The sequence below is a fragment of the Macrobrachium rosenbergii genome, chromosome 56 (assembly GCF_040412425.1).
Source record: "Macrobrachium rosenbergii isolate ZJJX-2024 chromosome 56, ASM4041242v1, whole genome shotgun sequence".
NCBI classification, from domain to species: Eukaryota; Metazoa; Arthropoda; class Malacostraca; order Decapoda; family Palaemonidae; genus Macrobrachium; species Macrobrachium rosenbergii.
Genome location: NC_089796.1, coordinates 58,675,611 through 58,702,761, shown reverse-complemented (window position 1 = coordinate 58,702,761; position 27,151 = coordinate 58,675,611). Strand labels below are relative to the sequence as shown.

General features: G+C 43.8%; 1 long non-coding RNA gene and 1 pseudogene across 1 annotated transcript in view; one reads left to right on the top strand and one right to left on the bottom strand.

Moving 5' to 3' along the window:
* The window catches only part of LOC136836556 (uncharacterized), a 109,095-nt gene that overhangs the window by 20,991 nt on the left and 60,953 nt on the right, over nt 1-27,151 (bottom strand). The window lies entirely within an intron of this gene.
* Nucleotides 1,156-2,016, top strand: LOC136836610 (uncharacterized; annotated as a pseudogene).

The window sequence follows — 27,151 nt, the reverse complement described above, 5'->3', positions numbered from 1 at the left end:
AGAAGATTATTACCTCTCCACCAAAGGGATTGTTGTGTGTCTGTATCCATTATATATATATTATTTTTAAGTAAAGAAGAAGAAAAAACCAAGTCTGTGTTTCTTTGCTGCTTCAAGCTATCTAGGCAGTATGGAGAGTAACTTAGACTTGAAACTGATGATCCTGAGTATGATGGCAGAAACGCACAATCTGTTATGGAGTGGCTGGAGAAGTTGGAGTTGGTTTGCAAGCTTCGAAAAGTTGATGACGTGGCCAGTGTGATTCCTCTGCGGCTTACAGGTGGTGCCTTTGCAGTGTACTTAACAGTTATCCACAGCAGATAGGAAGGAGGTTGACAAGGTGAAAGAAGCATTGGCTCGTTTGCTGTTGATACCTATGTAGCCTATGAACAGTTTGTCAGTAGGAAGTTGCACAGTGGAGGCACCGGATGTCACTTAGCTGAGCTACGTCGACTCGGATCCCTGTTTGGAGGGAATTTCTGAAAAGCTCTTGCATGTGCTTTTGTAGCTGGACTTCAGAGAGAGTTCGTCAGCTGTTGAGAGCCGGGTCTTTTGGAGGCCTTCGATCTGGAACAGATTTTTGGCTCTTGGCAAGAGCGGTTCTAAAGGATGACCTTCTCCTCTGTTTCAGTGGAAACATGTTTTGGCGCCACAGGAAGCTTGGGTTCTGTGCCAGTAGAAACAACAGTTCAGAAATGTCATGTATGCCTTGGACCAAATCACTTTGCCAGGGACTTTCTTGCTCGTAACCGTAGTAAATGGTCGATTTCGGAGAAGGGTAAAGTGTTATCGATTGTGGTGGAATGGGGCACATTGCGTCAGCTTGTCGGGAAACGAGCAAGGAGACTTTTATCAGCGCCAGCCTCCTCTCCCCAAACCCACTGAGTAAGGTGCTGCCAAGTGCTGTTTTGAGTGTAGAGGGTCTTCCCTGTTGCGTGTTAGTAGACACTGGGTGTTCTCAAAGCATCGCTCATGTTTCATGCTGTAAGGCATGGAACAAGTGGTCTCAGTTAGCATGGTAACTGTGAGTGGGCAAGAATGGGTGTGTGAAGGAATGGGCGGACGTGCACTTGCAGCTCAGTAATGGAGCAAACTGCCAGCATTTCTGTGTGTGTAACTACTCTAATGCCACTCGGTTTTAAATTTCTTCTCGGCATGGATGGTGTAGAGGGCTCTGAGGAGTCACTGTCGATACCCAGGGTGGTGTACGATTTGGAATGGAAGACTCTCTTTTTTTCTGCAGCTGCTGATGTGATGGTGGGGGTGGATGAGCGTGATTTTAGTGCAATTTATGATCCTTTGATTAAATGTTGGACAGCTACATGGAAATGGTCTGAAGGCAAGAGCCTGGCATCCTGGAGAATGGAGTAAAGGCATATTCTGTACCTCAGGAGGCAAAGGACCTGTATGAGTCAGAGCTACAAAGATGGGTGAGTGATGGTTGGCTGCTTTTATGATGAGAATAAATATGGACCGGCTAAAGGGGCTTATTCCCCTCATGGCTGTTGTGCAGCAAAAATAAAAAGAAGGTGCGGCCTGTACTGGACTTCTAGAGAACTGAATGGACGTCCATTGATCCATTTCAGCAGTTCGGATGTGTGTTCAGACAAACTACGTGCAGTGGCGCGGGCAAGGAGTGAATGTATCTGTAGTGGACTTGGCTAAAGCTTACCTGCAGATAAGAATCCATGAGTCTCTGTGGCCATACCAGACTGTATATTTCAAAGGCCAGAGGTATTGCCTGACTCGACTCGGGTTTGGCTTGAATATTGCTCAATGGTAATGAAGTCTGTTTTAAACTGTGTTCTTCTTCAGGACCCAATTGTAAGAGAAGGAACATCAGCATATTGATGACATCTTGGTGAATGAAGATATTATTAAGGGGCAGTGTAGAGGAGCATCTCAGAAATTTTGGGCTAGTAAGTAAGCCACACCAAAGACTTGCTGTGGAAGGGCTCGGCATTGGGCCTGAGAGTTTGGGGGAGCAGGAGAGTCTTTTTGAAAGAGGGACAATGACCTGGGCGATGCAAGACAATTGACTCTGGAGAAGCAGTGTTCTCTTACTGTGGTAGACTGTTGAGGCCATTACCTGTTTTGGATGGTTTCTGCGAGTGGCGAGTAAGCCTTGTCATCAAGAGAAGAGTCAATAAAGTCACTGAAGGATGGGACGACGTCATTAATGATGATCACATCAAAATGTGTTTAGGGAACTTCTGGAGAAGGTTCAAGGATGACCCTGAGAGGACCGTGGAATGTCACCGGTGACAAATTCAAGATCTGGGTGGATACTGGATTTCTCTTGCACTTGGTGTTGCAGTGAAGTAAATGGTTCCATTGTGGAAGATGCCAGCTGGCTGGAAAGACGACTCTTGCCACATCAATATGGCTGAGCTAGAGGCAGTCATTAAAGGTTGAATCTTGCACTGGCTTGGAAGATACAAAGGTGGAATTAATGACTGACTCATCTACTGTGCATAGATGGATTTCAGATGGACTCTTAGGAAAAAGCAGACCTCAGACTAAGGCTGCAAAGTGAAATGCTCATCAGAAGAAGACTAGGAATAGTCTTGTCATTGATAGAAGAGTGTGTGGTTCCAGCTGTCTATTACACTTGTGTCTTCTGCCAAGAATAAAGCTGACAGTTTGACACGTGTACCTCAGCGCTGGCTGAGGGACCTTGGTTATGTCACCAAGATGCAAAACTTGTGTGTGCTTCCTGTTGTCCCTGCCATTAGTGATGGAATTTGGAGATCCATCATCAGGTCACACGGGGTGTCAGAAGAACTCTCTATTTTGTACAGACAAAAGTCCATCCAGGAGTTACCAGGCGCTTCAAGAAAGTACAGGCTGTTGTCAAATGCTGTGAGGCATGCCAGTCAATAGACCCAGCCCCAGTGAAGTGGCAGAAGGGTAGTCTGGAAGTGGATGGTGTGTGGCAGAGAGTTGGTATGGATATTACTCACTATGATGGATGGCGTATTCTTACTCTCATTGATTGTGGAGCATCTCGATTTGCCCATCTGGCGTCGCTCCGTTTTCAGACCAGTCAAGCATCATCGGACAACTCTGAGACAGTGTTCTGATGAGACGAGGCGCGGAGGAACTGTTAACAGACAATGACACTGCTTTTCGTAGCAAACTATTTGCTGACTTTGCAAAAAGTGGTGCGTGCATCTTAATTTTAGATGTCTTTATGTTCCATCAGGAAATGGTATAGCTGAGAGAGATGCCATCGAACTGTTAAAGTCATTGCTGCAAGGAAAGGCTGTGGCATTGCAGAGGCTGTATATCTGTATAATTTGATGCCTCGTGATGACTGCGACTCACGACTGACTCTGTCAGTATGCTGTATTCGTGTTGGCCTGTGAGGATCTTGAGGAGGATCCATGCACACCAACAAAGTGGCAGTGAGTGGCCCCTACAAACACTTGGGTGATGAGGTAAAACCATCCAACATGCTTGCAATATGCATTTGAAAGAGGGTAAGGTTACAGGTTTTGTCAAAACAAGCTGTTGAAGTCAATGGAGTTCCACCATGTTAGAGATCTTCTGTTCGTGTTCTTCATAAGGATTGATATTGGAGTGAAACTACTAATGCTGAGGATGGACTTCTGACAGCTTCCTGTTCATGAAGATGAGGGACAAAGATTCAGGTTACGTGCACTAATTGTTGAGTGCAACGCGATTCCAAGACGTTCCAAGAGTTAGAAAAGCTAGAGTTCATATTATGGAATGTAATTCAGGGGAGTGTATAATTTTGTTTGAACCTGTTAATTACTGTTTGGTTTTAATTGGTCAGTTTGTGTATAAAGGTATTTCTGGACTGGGCTAGGACGGAAGAGGTAAATGACTGCAGTTATGACTAATTGAGTTTGCATAGTATGAAGGTTGTTTCGATTGTCAATGATTATTTAAGATGTTCTCTTGGAGAGTGGGGAGTATGGGCAGTTAGTTGAAGTCAAGCCCTGTAGGGAGATACCTGTCACCAAAGGATTGTTGTGTGTCTGTATCCATTATATATATATATTATTGTGGGGAATTAGATATATATATTATTTTTTGGTTAAAGAAGAAGAGAAAAATCAAGTCTGTGTTTCTTTGCTGCTTTCATTCGCATGTATCAAACCGCATGAGTGGGAATCCGGAACTGAAGACCCAGAACAACCCTGAACCAACATGGATCCCTAGACGGAGGATTTGATCAAAACCTGCCGGAAAGTTGAGAAAGAAAAGCCAAGAGGGAAGAAGGAAGAAGCCACACTGGAGTAACCACTGGTGCCCAACGCCGACGTTGGACAGATGGAGAAGGTCCCAACCAGACTGGGGAACTCAAAGGAGTATTGAAGAGGATGGTTACAAGGTACCAAACTGAAGGTAACAGAAGAAGGTGGTTACCAACTATCCTGGAGAATGGAAAAGGTTTTGAAGCTATCGGGTGCTGATACAGGGAACGCTGGCACAGGTAATCGTTAGATGTTTTAAATCTGCAAGAACTACAGGATACATTACAATTAGGAAACTATTGGTGGTGATACACTGAATGCTGGCGCAGGTAAATGCCGACATCGAGCATCGCAAGAATCTTTGAGGATACATTACAGTTAGGAAAACCCATGAAGAATGAAATAATTGAGCGTTGACGCCTCACAAACACCTGAGAAGCAACTTAGACCGATGCCTGAGAAACCACCGGATTTGCAAAGGTGATAAGACGACGATCCGTAAAAGTACCTTCAGGTTAACCCCAAGAGAGAGAGGTTCACTGAGTTCTCTAAAATACAAGGCTGAAGCAAGAAAGCTTTGCTCTGCTGAGTTAAAAGCCAAGAAAACAGAATGTAAATAAAGACCGTAGAGCCCCCAAAGAGCGGACTGAAATTAGAAGAGTGAGAATTCCCAAATGGAAAAGGCTTAGAAGACCAGGGGAAAGTCAGGAAATTTCAGAACACCAAGAGGCCAGTAGATTTCAAAGAAAATAGACTGGTTCTGTTTAGACATTACCTGATAATCTTGATAGACATTATCAAATCCTAAAATTCAAAGAAACAGCCAAAATTTTTCCCTTTGCCCTGATAATCTTGATAGACATTATCAAATCAGAAAATCTTTTAAGACATGATCATGAATATCAGAAAACCTGATACTTAGAATTACTCATTCAATGCAAAGACGAATATAAATTTAAAACCCTGGCAAGGAAAAGGAACCAAGAAGGAGTATTCTGGAAAAACAAAAATTCAGAACCAGATACATCAGAAACCAAATCTGAACGACCCTCCCCGGATCTGGAAACCTTTACTGCAAAGAGCACGAAGCTATTGAAACAAAACCTAAACGGATTGATCTTTTGAGAGATCTAAACCAAATGAAGACCACGCCAACTACTTTCCTGAATACTTGCTAATTAGAATTCCTACCCTTCTGAGTGATTAATAATTCTAAATCCACCTTTAGAACTTACGCTTTTAGGGAGGGAGAAATCTGCTGCCAACACTGCCTGCTCCGCCCCGGGGCAGATCTCACCTTCAATTTCTGCGGTTCTCCATGACCCCGGCACCCGTTAGCTGGTTCTGGAACAGGCAGGGGGGCTGAAAAAGAACCATTAGTATCTACAACACTATTCATTACTATCCTTATCTCTAGTTTCTTGTTAATTTAGTCATAAAGCTAAAAAATAGACTAAGACACACTCAGCTAGTAACTTGTCCTCTAACTTTTGAATAATTCTTCCATCTGATCTACCGACCAAGAAAACTCATCTGACTGATACTACACTGTGTCTTCCTACATAAAAACACAAACAGAATGTCGATCGTGATTGAAGGTACTCATCCTACGCTTGCAGGATGTAGGAGATGCGATGAGCTATCAGCATTCCAGCAGTATGAAGGCATTTTCGTCAAAGATAAACGGCTGAAATATCGGGCTTGCAAGACGGCGACATCTTTTTGTTTGACTGAACCAAAATGAGTCCAATAGCCAAAATCGAGAAAGTTCCAAATCCTATCAATAAAGTGTCCATCCAGGAGGAAATGCATTGAAAATGTCCAAATCATGATCTGATATCCAAATTTTGAATGGGGGCCGGACTGAAATGACCTAAAAAGTAATCGCCTGATGGGACACACCCACACAGCATGGCTTAACAAAAAAGCAATTGGGAGATCTCTGCCTCGCTCTGCCGGGACTTGCAGTCAGTTTTACAGTAAGTGGTCAGGTAATCATTTTTAAGATTTTCCTGTACTTATCATTGGTAACACTGCAGTTAATACCCACTTAGTGGGTAAAAGCTATGGGGATGTAGTTTGGGCTGAAGGTGGGTACAGGGCTAATTCAGGTGTTCAGGGAGTGTATTGCAATATAACATTTTTATAATAACAAAGTTTTATATATACTTACCAAGTAATTACATGGCTATTAGTTTCTATTAACCGGCAGCTAGAATTTTTTAAATTCGTGGTAGTGCTACTTTTGTTTTGGCTAGACGAGTGACCCCGTCCAATTTCGGGGTAAGAGAGGAACCAGCTTAGCAAACAAGCTGAATATGTTTATACATTCCAACCATGCAAGGGAAGGAGGAGAGGACTTTTGCAACTATGTAATTACTTGTTAAGTATATAAAACTTTATTTTATAATAAAAATGATATTTTCATAATAAAATAAATTTTTGAACATACTTACCTGGTAGTTATATATATAGCTTAAGTCCCCTGACGTCCACGGCAGAATTTCAAAACTCGCGTGGCAATCGCCGATCGGTAGTCAGGTGAACCACCCAAAGCCCTCTACCCAGGTACCTGGAACCATTCCAACTATTCCTCAGATCTTTCCATGCCCTAGTCTCTAGAGGGGAGGGAGGGGGGAATTTAATTATATATAACTGCCAGGTAAGTATGTTCAAAAATTTATTTTATTATGAAAATATCATTTTTAAACATCTAACTTACCTGGTAGTTATATATATAGCTGATTGACACCTTTGGTGGAGGTCAGAGACAGCCAACATCGTTGGAATTTGCTTAGGGTTAATAAACCAACTTAAGGTCCTTACCTGGATTAAGGAAGCTGACTCAATGAACTCCCTCATTTTGTCTGCTTTCCTTAAGAGGTCCAGCGATCCACTCAGGGGCTGAAGACTTAGGAGCTGCCAACCGGTGTACCAACCTCTATGTGACAGACAACCTATAATACCCTTTTGTTCCGGCGCCACCAAGGAACAAAATGATCATCTGACTAAAATCAATGATTGTGAAGACTGCATACCAATCTTCACAAACAACCATAAAATTTCAACCATTCCAAGGTAAGAACAAAGGGTATTGTTTTATGGAATTGGATTAAAAGCTGAGTTAACAACTCCACCTCATTATGTCTGTATTCCCAAGAGGTCCAGCGATCCACTCAGGGGCTGAAAGACCTTAGGAGCTGCCAACCGGTGTACCAACCTCTATGTGACAGACAACCTATAATACCCTTTGTTCGGGCGTCACCAAGGAACAAATGATCATCTGACTAAAATCAATGATTGTGGAAGAGATCAATCTTCACAAACAACCATCAAATTTCAACCATTCCAAGGCAAGAACAAAGGGTATTATTTTATAGGTTGGATTAAAAGCTGACTTCAATGAACTCCCTCTCATTATGTCTGCATTCCTTAAGAGAGATCCAGCAATCCACCAGGGGCTGAAAATCTCTAGGGGCTGTCAACCGGTGTATAACCTCTATGTGACTAGACCTCCTCTCAATACCCTTGTTCTGGCTCTACCAAGGAACTTTCATCCCAATGATTACGGAAGACTACGTCCAGTCTTCACAAACAACCATAAAAATTCTCAATTCCAAGGTAAGAAAAGGGTATTGGTTTATGGATTGTAGGGGTATTCCCTCTCCCATTACTGAATTAGATGCTATAAACGGGCACAAGCGTGAGCAATCTTAGCATAATGTCTTGACTTGTTTTAGATAGTGAGGCAAATACTAACTTGCTTTCTCCAGAAGGTCGTGTCCCAAGATACTCTGCAGGGACCTGTTCTGTTTAAGAGCTACAGAGGTTGCTACTGCCCTGACTCTCGTGCGTCTTTACTCAGAATCTTGTAGTCTATCTCTCTACATTCCATATTTGCTTTTTATCAACTGTCTGATAAAATAAAACAGAGCATTCTTCGACATCTATACAGAGCTTTTTGACTGAGCACCAAAGCCTTCTGAATTCCTTCTCAAAGTCCTTTGTCCTATCCAGGTAGAGCCTTAGAGCCCTTAATGGGAATAGGACTCTCTCTCTCTCCCCTGTTATGTCCGTTAGGTTCAGAATCTCGACGTTCTGGGCTAGGGGTTGTGATGAGTATTCATTTTTGCAAGGAAGCCTAGTTGCATTGAGCAGATTGCCTTGCCTTGTATAAAATCTATATTCTTTGCTGAGAGCATGTATCTCACTAACTCTTTTCACAGGCCAAACTGACCAAGAAAAAGAGTTTTCATGGTGAGGTCCTTAAAGATGCCTCTGCAAGTGGGATCAACCTACTCCCCATGAGGAACCTCAGGACCACGTCTAGGTTCCATGCTGGTGAGTTCTCTATATACAAATTTAAGTTACAGAAATATTGGAAGAGGACACATATGGTTGTCCTTGCACCCATCCCCTCTAAATACCTCCCACTTGGATTGGTATGCCTTAATGGTGGATAACCTCCTTGATTTGCGATAGCGCCAGCTGCCTCCTTGAAAAACTTCTGGCTCTTGTGAGTTTTCCGATAGTCCCAAAGCAGTTACTAGTAGCGCTTGTAGGTTTTGATAATATCTTTCCAAGTGGGGTTGTTTGAGTAGATCTACTCTCTGGTAGGCTACTTCGGAATGTCCACCATCCAATCCAGTACTTCTGGGAACCAATCTCTTGTCGTTTAGTAAGGCCACAAGGGTCATTCTGGTCCTCTCATGTGACACAAATTTTCAACTGCCTGTATTATCTTGAAATAGGAAATGCATACACGCCAAGTTGGACCAGTCCATCAGGAAACGCTGGGCGTCTATGTATATAGCCCCGGATCTGGGTACTTGAGAGCAGTAAGTGTCCAACCTCTTCGCTTGCGCTGTGGCTAAGAGATTCCATGCAAGGACGTCCTCAAAGTCCTGATGTAGCGTTCATTCTTTGAGAGGACTTTATTTCCTGCTCCAGAATGTCTGCCCACATTTTTCTCCCCTTGGATAAAGTGGGTTACTAGTTTTACATTTCCTCCTTTGCCCAAAGAAGAGATTCTCTATTGTCTCGTATAGAGACCTGGGAGTGAGTGCCCTTGTTTGCTGATGCAGGCAACTGCACGTGTTATCGGTGTTGACCTGCACCTTTTGTTCCCACTGTGTTCGAACTCCCTGAGAGCCAGGGGAAGGATTGCAGTTAATTCTTCCCAATTGATACGAAACCTCCTGCTCTCGGGTCCAGGAGCCTGAGACTTTATTTCCTAGTGTTGCTCCCCATACTGAGTCCAACGCGCCGGATAACAACACCTCAGGTCTGGGTTCCTCTAATATAGAGAAGGACCTCCTGGAGCTTGACGGGACGTTCCACCACTACAAATACGGTCTTATTGGTTCCGAAATGGGGATGCACTTTGGTCTCAGTTCTATTTCCTTGTCCCAGTTCCGATTTTTAGATGAAACTGTAACGGGCACAGAATTAACTCTCAAAGGAGACAAACCGTTCCAGCGAGGGAAAGGGTTCCAGCAGACTCATCATTCCTTTGCCAAGCATGACTGTCTCTTTATAAAGTTCTGAAATTTTCTTGAGGCTTGTCCTGTCTTTGCAATAAACGGAAAAGCCCAAAAATCCTGACTCTGAATCTTCATCCTAAGGCATAGAACCTCTTGGATGGGATCGGCATTGAGATTTCTATCTGTTTATCAGTAGACCTAATTCTTTGTTAGACGCTGATGCCAGTGCATCTGCGCCCTGAGTTAACTCCACGTCTTGGCTTCCAATATCTTGAAGCCCGACTGCCCTGACGTCCAATGCCTTGACGCTTGACGTCTTGGGTTCATTGACGCTTGTCATCATGGTATTTCACTCCTAGATGCTTGACGCCACTGCATCCAGCGCCCAGGAGTTTCGTCACTACGTTCAGCCGCCTTTAAACTTCTGGACGTCCAGGAAGCTGAAGGACGTCCATTATCCTTCTTCTGTTCCTGGTTGTCACGCTTGCAGCTGAAGACAAAGTCTTCTGCATATTTTATAGTGAAGCTATACGCGGGCTTCCTGCTGCTGGGGACAGGCTGGGGAAGCCTCAACTCATGGGCAATTATTTCCTTCACTTAAATCAATAATGGACCGAGTGAGGGGTTCCGTAGACGCAGTACCAATCCGAAGGAGGGGGAAGAGGGAGGATGTACGGCAAGGGCGCAGTGTCCGCCACGCCTTTCAGCCCGGTATCCTGACTGAATAGAACTGTCTATGTTTGTTCTTAGTAGGAGAGCTACTTGGGGCTGGAAGGGAAGAGCCCGCTGCTGCTGTGGCTACAATCTGTAGTCTATGAAGTGCTATCATGACGTCCCTCAATATTGGGTAACTTGCTCTGAGAGGTCTCTGGGGGGGCTCCAGAGCCAGACATCAACCTTGTCTGTTTAGGCCGAAAAGAGAGAGACTGAAACTATAAAACCTTTCCCGTGGACGAACTTCAGAAAATTCTTGGAGATCGGGTGCATGGGGACGTGAAAATACGCATTCTGAGGTCCAGTGAGGCCATCCAGTCATGCTGGTTCTGACTGATAGAACTGATTTGTTGCGTTTCTATAGCGAATTTTGTTTATTGCACAAAAAGTTGAGTGCAATCCCGTCTAGCACAGTCTCTAACCCCCAAGTATTTGGGGATCAGGAATAACCGAATGTAGAATCCTGGGAATTGGATCCTGAACTTCTCTGTCTGGTCTCCTTTTGCAACATCATAGACACTTGTTGCTGTAGAACCTTTGCCTTGGTTCTGTCATTGCATTTGGCAGAAAGGTCAATTGTCTTGTTACTAGAGGCCTACTCAGGCTGGACAGTCCGGCTCTACTGGTGAGTCTGCAGGAGAAGAAAGGCAGGTCCTTCTCTTCCCTGTGTAGAGCCTCTTAGCGTTGTATCATTCATCTACCCGCTTCTAGAGGAACTCTATCAGGAGGGCCACGACCAAGAAAGAGCTGAAAATACCTGAAACACAGGAACCTCAGCCTTACTCTTTAGCTTGAAGGAAAGTCGAGGTAGGACTTTTCTTGCTGTTTTAGATCTTAAATCTTCACATGTGGTTTCTGGGCCAAAGATGAAAAAGGCCTCTGCGCCAAAACCTGAGAGAAGGGTGAGAGGAAAAAAGAGGTATAAATCAATTCTGATTTTGATTGGACGGACCCCATTAGGCCAGGAAAGAGCAAGATGGTCTTTTCTTCAGGAGTCCCTCTGAGAAAGGTGCAGTTGATTCGTTGGAGACTATCTCCTAGTCCTTTATCCATACACACATCAGATATAGCTGGAGGAAAAACAAAGGCTCCTTCATTGTTTTTCCTTCCGGAAAAGTATCCATTTTTCAGTAAATGCTGCCCTCTTAGACGCCTTCACAAGAGTAAATTTACATGGGAACGAGAGCAGTCAGGATAAATTTCTAGGAAAATTTCAAAATATCTTCATAAAGCCTTTTCAAGTCTGATAAAAGCTGATGGCCTTTATATTGTCTGTCAGAAATCTCTACAATAGGATTACAGGAGAATGCTAGATATTATCATTCTCTTCTTCCGATTTTACGAAGACAGAAGTAGCGGCGTCTTTCAAAATATCATCTTGACGCCTACGCCCTGGCGCCCAGTCTCTGACGCCTGCGTGTTGGCGTCCATTTCTCTTGAAGCTTAATGTCTTGGCGTCAGCTTCATGACGCCTGACGCCCTGGCGTCTAACTTCTCGACACTGACGCCCAGCGTCCAGCTTCTCTAAATCTGACATCCTGGCGCCAGCTTCTCGACGCCGGCGTCCTGGCGCTCAGCTTCGACGCCCGGGACGCCCGGCGTCCATACTTGTAATCTTCTCGCTGTCCCGTCAAACCCAGAGGTTACTTGAGAACTGGCCGCCTGTGCGACATCGGTCAAAAGCTTCCTCCGGTTGGGTGACAGCAACCAATGGACGAAAAAACACTTTAACTCTCGCCTTTCCTATGGCGAGGGTGAGCGCCCTGGGAAACGTCAACAGGGTACGCTGAGGGGACTGACTGCTCGGTAGCTAAAGCCCCTCTGCCTCCTTCGCCTGTCGACTTTCCTTCTCACAGGGGTTGGGTGAGCTGGAAGAGGTCTAGGACTAGAGCACAACAGGACCGAGCAGTCGCACCCTCCACTGCACTCACTAACAACATATTAACACTTTTATTTTTTTAGATCTCTTATTATCGATCACATATTATCCTGTCTTCTGAGAGGGATTTTACCTGTTGGCCAGGGTCTGAATGGCAATAACAAATCATTAAATATTGGGTCCTTACTCTGTTCAGTAGGGGTTCCAGAGACTACCACTACGGAGGAAGGATCAAGAGGATAGTTATCAGGGAAAAAATTAACTATTCCCTGGTTATACTCAAGAAGAAGTGAGAAACAGTACTCTTGGCTCTTCTTGAGCCGGTCTTTCATTCCGTTCTTCAGACATACTAAGTGGGATCCAAGGAGACTTTAGCAAGCCGCTGCATCCCCACACACATTTCACCTACGATGAAGTCAGATATGTTATAAGAAAATCCAAAGCGAACAATGCTTTAAATAAGCCAAGTGTATCTTCCGCAAATAAGTTATGGAAAACACAGGCTACGAAGCGAAATTCCATCGATGGTTCGACTTTGGCGGCAGGAAGATCTGAGAAAGAGCAATGGTTTCAGGTACTCAGAGGGCGCAGGTGGTTCACCTGACTACGATCGCGATTACCTTGAGTTTTTGAAATTCTACCGTGGCGTCAGGGACAGCTATATATATAATCTGGCTCAGGTAAGTTAGATGTTTAAAAACGTCATTTTATATAAGCTACTTACCAAGTAATTATAGCTGAATCACACATTATAAATTGGGACGCATGGATTATCTATCCTAATACTGTACATTAAAATTAGCAATGTAAAAGAAAATGACATCTTTATAATAAAATAGTTTTATATATACTTACCAAGTATTTACATAGCTTTTAGTTTCTGTTAGCCTGCAGCTAGAATTTTTGAAATTCGAGGTAGAGCTACTTTTGTTTTGGCTAGGCGAGTGACCCCGCCCACTTTCAGGGTGAGAGAGGAACCAGCTTAGCAAACAAGCTCAATATGTTTATGTCTTCAAACCATGCGAGGGGAGGAGGGAGGGCTTTGATCATTTAATTACTTGGTAAGTACAGTACTGTATATATAAAACCTTATTTTATTATAAAAATGCCATTTATACATAAGCTACTTACCAAGTAATTACATAGCTGAATTCCACATTATAGGAGGTGGGATGCATGATTATCTATCCTAATACATTAAAATTAGGGAATATGACTTAAGTAGGAATTATTGCTAGCACTAGTTAAAATGCTTGCTGGTTCATACCTGTTGAGAGAGCTTCTACAGGAAGTACTGCCTCTGGATGGTGCTCATCTCAACGCATAGGAGCGTGGCAGTGTAGCCAGGAGTCGCCTGCTATTAGCAGGATTCCTTTGTTACAAAGGAGTGCCCTGATGCACACAAGAAAAACAAGTTGCTCTGCCCTGGGCACAGTACCAAAATACACTAACAGAGAATAAAACACACAATTGCCTATGGCCGACATTTACAGCACACCATTACCCAACCATTATGGATAAAAACTGGTGAGCACTCCAAATGCCAAGTACCAGGTTCTACAACTCTGACACCCATGAATCAAGGAAAAGCAGGAAGGATGAAGGCTTCCACCTCCTTCTCCCAAATCCTCATACCAGCAATCAAAAATGGGACCCAAGGTACTGCAATTTTCATAAGACAGTTTCAATGTCACGCAAATAATGAGCTGCAAACACCAGTGCATTTCCAAAACTTTATTTTAATAGAGGAAATAGACAAATTATGCCTAAAAGCCAGGGACGTGGCAACTCCCCTCACTTCATGCGCTTTAACTTTCACTATGGGCAAAGTATCCTCATCAATTTGCGAGTGCGCCTCTAGAATTAGATCCTTAATAAAAAATGCCAAGTCATTTTTCGAAAGAGGGCAAAAAGGATCCTTTACTGAGCACCAAAGGTTGCTTGATGGCCCATGGATCTTTTACGTTCTCAGTAAACAGTATTTTAATGCCATTACAGGGCAAAGGGTTCTCTCTACTTCCTCCGGACCTAGAATATCTATTAAACTTTTAATAATGAATGAGTGAGACCAGGGGTTGGCAGGGGACTCATGCTTAGCTAAGAATCTTAAGGTAAATGAGCAAATTCCATTACCTTGAGGGAATCCAATCTTTTTATCAAAAGCGTGAAGCTCACTGACTCTCTTGGAAGTTGCTAACACTACTGGGAACAGAGTCTTCCTGGTAAGGTCCCTTAAGGAGAGAGATTGCATAGGTTCAAAACGTGATCGCAACAGCCACTTCAGTACCAAGTCTAAATTCCAGGCTACTAGCTCATCTTCTTTCTGTTTGGTTGTATCAAATGATTTGATGAGATCAGAAAGACCCTTGGCTAGAGGAGAGGGATCTAAACCTATGTCTAAAAAAAAAACAGAGTCAACATTGCTTTGTAGCCTTTAATGATTAAGTGGAAAGGCTCCTAGTAGACCTCAAATATAGGAGAATCACCTACTTCCATAGATGTCTTAGAAGATGCGATGTTGTTTCTCCTAAACACCAGTCCCACAGACTTGGCCAGTAAGCTTTGCTTGGAGGAATGTCATCTACAGGAGTAACAGCATCTGCAACTGCCTTGAAAAATCCTTTTGCCTCAAACCAATCTGTGATAGTCTGAATCTGATTAGATTAGAGTGGACAGTCCTTGATGGAACCTTCTGAAATGTGGTTGTCTGGTAGACTGGGTTTTTTGAGGCAAATGTGGAAAATCCATGAGACGTTCCAAGTCTTGAACAATTCTCAGGCTGGCCAGAATGGGGCTACTAACATCATCTTTACATTCCGGCGATTCCAGAACTTGTTTAATATTTCTTCTTTACCATCTTGAATGGGGAAAGCATAAGGTCCATGTTCAACCAATCTAAAAGCATCGCCCGTTGCGTCAAGCTTGTGGATCTGGCATGGCCAACAATACCTGGGGAGATGATGGTTTTTTGGTTGCAAACAGATCAAATTAGCCTTCCCCACAGCACAACTGTATATAAACGTGGAGGGTCAAGTGTCCACTCCATGGGGAGAAACTTGTTTTTGACGGAAGGCTGAGTTCGGGCTTCCTAACATATTGAATTTTCCCTGGACAAAACCTAGTTTAGGAAACTGGTGTAGATCCTTATCTGCCCAAATGAGCACGGCTCTTGCTGCTTGGCAAAGGGAAATAGAATGAGTTCCCCCTTGTTTTCTGATATAAGACAGTCATGGTGTTGTCCGAGTGGACGGACACTGTCTTCCCAGACACCTCTGATGCAAACGCTTGCAATCCCCAGTGAATTGCTGTCAATTCCTTCACGTTGATGTGCCACTTCATCTGTTCCAAAGTCCACAGGCCTGAAACTTCTTTGTCTCCCAGGCGGGCTCCCCAACCTAGGTCTGACACGTCTGAACAAAACACTAGGTTGGGGTTCAGAGGGAGAAGCGACTTCCCTTGAGAGAGCTTGTCTCTTGAATTCCACCAAGCCAGATCCTCTTTTATTTCCTTCGTTATCGGAAAAACGAAAAAATCCGGGGGTTTCTTTCTGTTCCAGTTCATTTCCAGAAAGAACTGTAAGTTTCTCATGTGTAACCTTCCTAGGCACACGAACTGTTCCATGGATGAGAGAGCCCCCAACAGGATCATCCAACTATTCGCAGAACAGGACTGAAGGGTGAGAAATTTTGTTTATCTTCTGAAGGCAGGAGTTTATCCTTTGGGGGGAGGGAAAACCCAAAATCTCTGAGAGTTTATCCTCATCCCCAAATAAGCTATCTCCTGAGAAGGAGTCAGTCGAGATTTTTGTAATTTTAACAAAAGGCCCAAATCCTGGGTGAGAAGAAGGGTCTTGTGAAAGTCCTACATAAATTTTTCCTTCAACTGAGAGCGAATAAGCCAATCGTTGAGATACAACGAAATGTTGACCGCCATCAGATGTAACCATTTCGCCATTGGGGCTAGAATACGCGTGAATACCTGTGGGGCCGTCGACAGACCGAAGCAAACGGCTCTGAACTGGTTCACTTTGTGCTGGAACACAAACCTTAAAAACTTCCTCGAGTCCCGATGAATTCGGACATGGAAGTAGGCATCTTTCATGTCTATCGAGATCATCCAATCTACCAGATGAATGGATGCAAGGACAGACTGGGACGTCTCCATCTTGAATTTTATTTTCTGCACGTCCTAGTTCAAGGCACTCTTACATCCAGAACTGACCTCCAGGCCCCTGAGGCTTTGGGAACTACAAACAGCCGATTGTATAACCTCGGAGAGGAGGTGTCCTCGACTAGTTTGACTGCTGCTTTTTCGAGGAGAGCTGTCACTTCTTTGGAGAGGGCTGAAAACTTCTCGCAGTTTGATGAGTAGATCGTCAGTAAAACAGGCTTGTTGCTTAAGGAAGGTTTCTTCAGAAATGGGATTGGATAGCCTTCTCTTAGTACTTGAACAATCCAACTCTCCGCTCCTCGTGCTTCCCAACGCTCCCAAAAGTGGAAGTCTTGCTCTGTATGGAAGCCTTGCCTCACAGGTGTGCGGGAGGGTAGATCCTACCATGCAGGCACTGTTGGAGGACTTTTGATTGTTTGGGAGGCAAACGTATTTCGCGAGGTTCAGGTGCCTCTTATCCGCTCCCCACCAAAGGGGCTGGGGGTTGAAACAGAGAAATCATCCCTAGAGGGAAAGGCCGAGACTCTCTAGGTCATCTCGCTGATTGTGTGTGAGGAGTCCCATGAGATTCTTCAGACTGGGGAAGCACCTGGCAGCCACAGTCACTTGAGGGAAAAGGTGCTTCTTGTCCTGAGGAGAGAAGAGGAGCGCAGACTTCTGGGAAGGAGTAATCCCCTTCGTGGTGTATGAACACCAAAGCTCCCTTATCTTGAGGATTCCCATCAGAAAAAGCGAGGATAATTCAATCTAGTCGTCCCTAATACCCTTACCCAGGCAAGAGATGGCTCCCAAAAAATCCAAAGAAAAGTCTTCCGGGATATGAGGGCAATCCTTCAATTTACGAGCAAGAGCTCCTACTGCCCAGTCGAGAAAGCTGAGAACTTCCAAGACTTTGAATACGTGCTTGATCAGGTGGTCCAACTCCGAAGACGAGAACAAAATCTTGGCTGAATTGAACGGCGACCTTCTGAAGGAGTCAACTAAACCGGTGAAGTCTCCCTGGGAGGAGGCAGCCGCTCCCATGGATGGAGCCTCTCCGGTCACATACAAACGATTCTCCCGCGCACGCACCCAGATAGAGTGACAACAAATGAGGCCTTCCCCTGCCCCCTCTGCCTGAGAGCCAGTTTCTTCACCACGAGAGTTTTCAGGAAGAGGACAGCACCACTAGGTGAAGTCTGAAGAAGTCGTTTGATTATCTTACTGCGGCAAGCCGGCCAGAGAGAGGCTGGATGCAGTAGAGAAGTAGCCAGGGAAAAGTCGCCAGCAGAAATTGAGTAATGAGGTGGTTACCAAGGAGGGATAACAGGGGTTCGCGCCTTCCTCCTCCGAAGAAACTGTCAACAGATCTCGCACAGGTCAGGAGCCGATGGCCTTCTAAAATTAAGCCCAGGATATCATCCAATTTGCGTTGGGTCGACTGCACAAGAGGATCCAAAACAGGGAATCTGTTGCACTGCAGAAGACGAAGGCAAAGACATAACTGGGAGTGAAACTGCAACTGCTGGCGCAGGAGATGGTAGAACAGAAGTAGACAAGGGCGCTGCCGAAGAAATGGATGAAATCAGGTGCTTGGAAGCGGAATTAGACTTGGGCACCAACAAACATCTTGCTGCAAGAGGGGAACGGATGCCAATGGGCGCTCGGGAGCCAATGGGCGCTCGGGAGCCAATGGGCGCCTGGAACCCAATGAGCGCTCCAGAGCTGAAGGGCGCTCAGGAGCCGATGAGCATTCGGGAGCCAACGGGCTCATGTGAGCCAGCGGCTGCTCTGAGCCAAAGTGCGCTTGGCAAAGAGGTGCTCAGGAGGCGATAGCCTCACAAAAGATGAAGGGCACTCGGAGAGAGCCACACCAGAAGGAGCACTACGTTCCACTGGAGAAGAAAGTTCTGGTGCCTGGGCACATTGGAGCCAAAGATGACTTCTCCGCCAACGAAGATTCAGGCCAGATTGCAGATTGTACAGACACTACAAGAACAGGAGTTGGGTGCTTGGGCGCTGGAGAGCATTCCGACATCATTATCTGTCTAGGCAAGTCTTCTGAAGCAAAAGATGGGCACTTAGAAGAAGACGAAGTTCTTGATGCAGAGGAGCGCTACTGAGAAGTAGCACACTTAAGAGGGCTGAACTTGTCCCAATAACTTGGATGATCCTGGGAGAAACTTTTCGGACTGTTCCAGAAGTTACGGGAAGGAAGACATTCTGGAGAAGTTTCTTTAACCTTCTTTAAAGGAACTGCAGAAGGTTGAGAAGCACCCGGGGCGCGTCTCTTCAGGAGACAAGATTCACCTTGAAAGCGCCACTGGCGCCTAGGACTGGAGTCACTGCTGGAGATACTAGATGAAAGGCGATCCACTTCCACAGTGACACCTTTCCAGCAGCGCTCTGTCGTAACCTGGGAATCGGCAACAGGTACAACTGAGGGGCAACTGCCTGTGGGCAGACCCCACCAACCTCCTTTTGGTTGCCAGTTTGGCTCCTCCCAGATTTAGGGAGTTTGCCAGGGACCTTGGCCTAGAGAATCGAAGACATGGACATGGCCACCCTCCTCCACTAACACTTCATTATCACCATCACATTCACTTTGTCCATTAGGAATTTAACAGAAGCACCAATTTTCTCCATCGTATCAACGAGTAAACCAAACCAAATGGAGTGTATGGGCATGTACAGAAAGGCCCCCAGCCCGTGGGCCTCTCTCCTTCACATGGTGCAGAAACTGGATGGCTCCTGGAGACCCTGCAGCAACTACAGGCGGCTCAACCTCGCTACAGAACCAGATCACAACCCCCTCCCAAACATGCAAGACCTCACAGCCTCTTTCCACGGGGCCAAAATATTTTCAAAATTAGATCTGTTAAAGTCCTATTTTCAGGTACCAGTAGCTCCAGAAGACATTCCCAAAACTACCATCATCACGCCCTTCGGGTCCTATGTCTTCGCCTCCTCCACCTTCGGACTGAGGAACGCAGGGGCGACTTTCCAGAGACTGATGGACAGCACCCTGGGGTACTTGAATTTCTGCGTCTGCTATGTCGACGGCATCCTAATTTTTTCCAAGTCCCACAAGGAACACCTGTGGCATGATTCGGGAAAGGGTCCCAGCGTCTGCAGGAGAACGCCTCATTGTCAGGTTCGATAAGTGTACCTTCGCCGTAAAGAGTCATTTCCCTGGCCACTAGATATCCCCCGGGAGGCATCCGCCCACTTGCATCGAAGGTTGAGGCCGCTGTCCAGCTCCCCACCCCTACCTCCCGTCAGCGCAAGAATTCTCAGGATGGTCAAACCACTACAGGAGGTTCATCCCTGGGGTCACGCACACCATGGCCTCTGACGGAGATCCTGGAAGGGCCATCCAAAGTCCTTATGCGGGGCCCACCAGCGGGCGGGGTCTCCTGACGCAGGTGACCCACCAAGGGCAACAGCCTTGGCCCACCAGGACCCCAACGGCCCTCCAGCTAACAACGGACGCCAGTAACGTCGCCTGTGGGACCGTCCTGGAGCAGGTCATCAACGGAGCCCCTCAGCCCATCACCTTCAGCAGGAAGCTCAGCCCCACCGAGTCCTGCTACAGGGAACTCTTCACAGTGTACCAGACGGCGCGCCACTTCAAGTTCCTCCTTGAGGGTACGCCCTTCACAATTTGGACAGACCACCAGCCGCTGGTCCACGCCTTCACCAAGGCAGGAAGAACCCTGCAGTAAAGAACTCCCAGACGCCCTCAAGAATGGAACTCAACGCGTGCAGCCCGGGATCGACTACGAGACCTCACCCGGGAACAGGCCACCAACCCAGAGATTCCAGCTACCGCACCGCCATCACATCGCTTCGCGGAAGGACGCCCTCGCCCTGGGGCCAACACTGCTGAGCCACGTGAAGCGCCAGACCACCCCGCCCACTGGTGCCCGCCTCCCGCCGACGCCTGGGTCTTCGGCATCATCCACAGACTGTCCCACGCCCGCAGGACGACGCCAACCTGTTGGCAGAGAAGTTCGCCTGGCATGGCATACGGAAGGCCTGCAATGGCCTGGCGAGGCAGTGCATTCAGCGCCAGACCAGCCAAGCAGGGCGTCACACCGAGGGGGTGGCAACTTTCCTCAGCCGGAAGACTTGCCCGGGCACATCCACGCCGATGATGGGGTCCTCTTCCCCTCAGGAGGAGCCAGATACTTTCTGACAGTCATCCACTGCTCCACCAGGTGGCCCAAGGCGACTCCCATGGAAGAAGCCACGGCCAGTGCGTGCGCTGAGGCCCTCCTCTTCAGCTGGATCAGCCGGTTCAGTGTCCTGGACCATGGACAGGGGACCAGCTTTCCTGTCCAAGCTGTGGACCGCCCTGACACGCCTGCTGGGGACCACTCACCACAGCACCACCACCTACAACCCCGCAGCCAACGGTTTGGTGGAAAGGTTCCACAGGTCCCTGAAGACGTCCCTCATGGCTCGTTGCACCGCTGACAATTGAAGTACCCAGCTGGCCTGGGTCCTCTCGGCTGGAGGACCACCCCAGAGCCAGGGTGACCTGTCCACAGCAGAAAAGTCTATGGGGAGTCCTCCTGTCCCGGGTGAACCACCATGCGTGACCGGGACAACCTAACAGCAGAGGCCCGCCGACAGGGTCGGAAAGTTCGCCCCTGCCAGCGACATATAGTGATAGGATGTCACCTCATGCCTCCCCGTCTGTCCCCTCCACCTCGCCTTCGCCAGGAATGACGCCACGGCCCGGCCTCAACCAGGCTCCGCGGGGCCTTTCTCGTGCTGGAGAGAAACAAAGGCATTCTGGGTGGCCATCCACGGAAGGACGACTGCGTCAATAGACCGCTCAAGCTCGCAATCCTGGAGAGGACGTTGGTGGCACTCCCCAGGGGCCCCCGCAGGAGACGTCGCCCCCTCAGACCACCCCGCCCGCAAGAAAGTCGCGTGGGCACCCCTAGAAGACCCCGGGCCCAGGCAGGGGAACAACCAACCACTCCCACACGCAACACACGGGAGTCAAACACATCCTCCAGCTGATGTCAAGGAGCCGCGGCCCTCTCCGTCGCCCCAGCAGATACTTACCTTGATCAGACGTTACTCTGCATCTGGGAGTATTATAAAGTCCCCGCTAAACGTGTTTTCAGTGAAGAACTCCTGTTTTTACGGTGTTTTTCGCTCTGACCCTAGGTCAGATAATGTGCCCTGTTTTTTGCTTCATGTAATTATACATCCATAACCTATCCATTTTTTGTGATTGTATATTGTGTATGTGGCAGAGCATTTTGTATTTAATCTACTCTTTTTATTGTCACATTATCTGTATGCAATTAGTCTTATTTTTTGTATAATGAATGATTGACCTCGGGTCACTTGTATGTCTTTGTACTAACGCCTGCACGCTTTTTATGGCTGCTTCCTCAATAAACTAGCAGTACTCATCTACCTGCTCTTTTCTTCGCACCTCTCTCACAATATAAAAAGGTATATTAAAATTCATAATAAGTTAAATAATATTTTTTAAAAATTTTAATTTAAATTCGACAAATGCTATAAGGGTTTTCGTGCTTTTATGATTTACTTATTTTTAGATTTTATTAATTAAACCACAGTTCCTCCTGAACAACAAAATCGGAGCAACTGAAAATGTAAAAGATTCTAACAAAATTTCATTCATTGATTTATTTCCAAAAGTTGACAGTTGCTGTTAGCCATACTTTGGACACTCACACAATACATGTCTGACTGTTATTATCACCTGGCACTCTGAGCACTTAAGAGCTGGGCCACGTGGACTGCTCATTAAGTATCCATGTGTCAGACGAGTATGGCCTATTCTGAGACGTGTTTGAATTGCTTGTGTATGTCTCTCTCTCTGATATGATGAACTCCATTTTTCAACATTAGGTTTTATTTCTTTTAATTTATTTCCATATATATTGCCATTTATTTATGTTAGCCACCTTTATGCGTGTTACATCCGATTGTGTCATGTGGGTTGCTTCTTTGTTGCTTTATCTGCCTCTTTATTTCCTTTGACCCTACATGGGCAGGGATCCAACATATTTCTACATTTTTTCCATTATTATATAAGTTATGGAGAAATAATTTAATTTGTTGTACAATATTATTTTTCAATTCCTAACTCTGAATAGCTTCTATAGCACTTCTGGAGTCACTAAAGATCACAGAATTATTCAATGATGTTTCTTTATTTTTATGGCTGACACAATTGCACACAATTCTGCTGTGAATATTGAAGCATTATTAGGTAGAGAGAATTGATAAGTTTTGTCTTGGGGCACTGCAGCATATTCCACTCTGTGCTCTGATTTAGATCCATCAGTATATAAAGTATTGTGTAATGTTGACCTTTTCGGTTTATATGCTCTATTGTATGTTGTCTATGGTGTTCTGGTGTATATGAGTAATTTTTTGATAAACACTTCAGGTGTGTAAAAATTCTCATTTAATTCATTGTCCAAGGAGGAGGTGATTTTACTATTAAAGGCACTCATATATTTATATTCAGTAACTCAAACAATCTTCTAGCTCTAATTGGGAAAGGTGGAGGATGGTTATTTATAAATACATCTCTTAATTCAAATAATTTTTTTGTTGGGGAATCACTTGTCTGAATTCTTAACAGCACTTTTCATTGTTACTAGCTCTCTATGGAGAGACAGGTAGTTTGCCACATTCAACTTGTAAAGATGATTTTGGTGATGATCTAAAGGCTACTGAGCATATTTAGAATATGCTCTGTAGCCTTCATTGTAAACAAGGTCTAAAATTTTCAGTGCTGTGTCAGGTGCTGAGCCAAACACTTCACTTCCATAATCAATGGCAGAGAGAACTGTTACTTTGTACAGTACAGTAAGGGTATGTCTATCGGCTCCTCAAGTAGTGTTCCAGTTTTTTAATTAGATTTAATGCTCTTTTACATTTTGATTTTACATATGTTACGTGGGCTTTCCAGTTCAAGCGAGTATCGAATACTAATCCTAAAAATTTTGCTGTTTGGCCAATAGGTATACTATGGTTTCTGATTTTTAAATTATTTCTTCACCTTTTTTCCACTTTTTATTTTTATCTATGGAAAATTTTAAGCCTACAGATGAGGCCCATTCATCTATTTTTACTATGCTTTTATTAATGATTCGTTCTGCATGTTTTATTCGAGATGCTGAATAATGTGTGGCAAAATCATCCATATACAGGTTACTTTTAATGCCAATAGGGTAGATTATTATGATATCATTAATTACAAAGTAAAAGTGTGCCACAAGGACAACTTCCTGTGGAACACCATTTTCAAGTGGAAATGTTCTAGACAGAACATCATCAGTTCTCACCTGAAACTGCAATTTGTCAAAAGTTTTGTATGAACCTAGTAAATGTCCACAGATGTTGTTTTGAAAAGTTTTAATATAGTATACTCCATGCAAATATGCTTTTTCAATGTCAAAACAGCTACAGTAATTTGTTTTCGTTCAAAACATCTGCGTATATGGTCTTCTGTTACAGAGAGAATCTAATGTAGATCTGTTACACTGTGACCTGAACTGAGTGGGAGTTAAATTTTATTTTCTTGAATGTGCCATGTTAGTGAGTATTACCATTTTTTTCAACAATTTGCATAAGCAGCTTGTTAAAAAGAAACTGGTCTGTAATTATTTATATTACTGGATCCTTTCCAGGTTTGGGGATAGAATTATTATAGTTTCTTTACGCTATTCGTTCTGGAAATAAATTTCGAAGCCATAAAATGATTATAAAACTAAGGGCATGACTTGCCAAAGGGTGCTAAGTGGCAGATTATCTCAAAAAAAAATATTGTCACCTCCAGGGAGCAGATTTATTGCTGTTCCAGAGAGCATAATCCACCTGAGACATGTTAAATTTTCTATTGTAATATAAATCTTTATTGTTTCAAGTAAAATTTAGTTATTATTAATTCTATTTTATTTTTTTTTTGTGTAAAGTGTTCATCTAAATTTTTATCACTACTACATTTTGTTTTGATTTTTCTATTATATTACTCATTTCTTTTGATCAAACGTTCTTTTCCATTTTTAATATGGCATGTCTAGGTGGTTTAACATGGGTACCATTTATTTTCCTGATTTTTTCCCATATTTTTTGTAAGGGAGTATTGTTAAGAGAGATCTGATACGTATTTCCTCCATGAAATGATTCTTCCTTGAATTACTTAATTTTTTAATTTTGAAGATATTTTGTTGTATACAGGTTTTAATGTATCAATTTCTAATAATAATAGTAATTTTTTGGAAAGTTCCTTCTAATATCGGTAATGTTTTATTTATTTTACTGAACTTTCTATTCAAATTATCTAATCGTCTCCCTATTGAGTGTTTTTATTCATTAATTCTGTTAACTTTATTGACCAGGGTTTTGAGTTTGGATTGCTTTATCAGCAGCATTTTTTAATGAAATCAACAAGAAATTTATTAGTTTTTATTATAGACTCTCAAATATTCAAAATGGTGTGGGATATCTTTTGTGTGGAACTATACTGTTCCCAATCTGTTTTATAAATGTTACTGAGGATATGCTTGTGGATTATTTGTAATAATGAAATTAATATTTGGAAATGATCACTTGTACGCAAGTCGTCAACTGTATTCCAATCCAATCTGTCTACTATGTTTGTTGTGCATAGAGTTCAGTCTACTGAGGAAAATGTTCCATGTGTTTTAGAAAAATATGTGCTGATTTCATTATCATTTATACAGCACATGTCATGTGAATCTATGAATTCTTCTATTTTACTTCCTGCTCTGAGTCTGTACAATTATATTCCCACATAGGGTTGTGAGCTTTAAAATCACCTACTATTAATGTACATTCCTTGGCATTATTAAGTAATTCCTTAAGTTTGTCAAAGTCATAATTTTTAGTAGGTTGGCTGTATAAATTGTCAATTACATAATTACAATTTTTTATTTGTATTCTAATACTCGATATTTGCAGATCAGTAAAGTTTACAGGTACTTTGTCATAACATACGTTGTTATGTACATATGCAGCAGTACCTACTATGAGATTCAGAGCCTCTGTCCCGGTATTTTTCCGGAATAACTTTTTTCTGTGCATTTGACAAAGATATTATTTAGCCATCGTATACTTTACATCCCTACCTAATTTTTGGCAGTATCTTTATTACTTATATTAGAAAAAAGTATATTCATAAGAGTAAAATAGCAGCTGAAGCCAGTGGCGGAACACTAATGTATGGGTTCAGTTGTACGTGATTTAAAACATATGACGTCTTGACTCTCCCACAAGGTGATGACGATGAAACAACTGCCTCTGAAATTCTGAATGAATATTCATACCTTGTCAAGGCTTCCAAGAATGGAGGCTGATAAGTCATTGTCCCCGTGGTTGCAGGACAGCTTTTAAGATTTGACTTGGTACAATTGTTTAGAAGTGAGGAGGCCTGTGGGCAAACCCTACGTAAGCTTGAACAGGTAAATGAATAATAATTTCTTTGGGCAAGGAGTACAATCGTACATCCAAGGCTACCAAGTTTTTGTCATTTGTTAACTTCCATAAGGTGCAGAAAGATAATTATATATGCTTTATAAAGCAATAGTTGTTGATTTCTTAGTAAAATATAACTTGCGGAAGAACATTAAAACTTGCTTTGCCAAAAAAAAAAAAAAAAAAAAGCCATGGGTTATAATACATCACTGAATGACCTCTACAGGTCCCAGTGCTTGGGCTTAGCCTGTAACACCATAATCCACCCACTGATTATAATGTAAAGTTTCCTCATATGTAATTATGTTAAATAAAGGATCCATGTAAGGCATGTCATTTCATATGATCGCTCCTGTCCTCTTAGTGACAGAGTACAACAATGGCTGAATTGTAACATTATAATGAAAGTTGTTTTCATATTCCACAGAATATTACTGGCATGGTAGTACGATTGTTGGCAGGCTTTTAAATACCAAGATTGCTTGCACACTAAAAAGTGTAAGTATACTGGGTCCTTCAATTTGCTTACTTGAATGATTCTTAATTGAAAGTGATGAATTGGCAGATCATCCAATTACGACATACAATAAACAACTGTTTGTCTCTAAGATTACACGAAGTCATTCTGGACTAATAAAGCTTGATAATAATAAGCGAATGAAAATACTAACAGTAATTAGCTGCTCGTACATTATACAGCAAAAGTCAAGCGACCATTTATTTTTCCCCTTTTTTGGACACCAAGAGTACAGTACAATAAAGTGAATCCACGCAACTGCAAGGATTCTAGCACTCGACCTCATGGCATAAATTCTACACACTACTACTACTACTACTACCACTACTACAAACCTCATGGCATAAATCCTACACACTACAACTACTACTACTGCTACTACCACTACTACAAAGTGTAAACAAGGGGTACTGGTTGTATTTCATTGTTGCCAGGGGTTGAGACTTTTTCACGAATAGCCAATTATCTATCGAGAAGGAGGCAAGTTAATGACATCATAAGTTACGCCATTATATCTTCAAAAGACATTCCTCTGAGTTTGCTGGCGATGTCTATAAGAAGTCGGTGTTACTCTTATAATTACCAGAATTATGAACTTTCGTAATACAGAATACAGTAAAAAAATTCCGTAGGGATGTAAGATACCCTGTGACAGTGTCATCTTTGTCAGGTACGTTGATAAAAC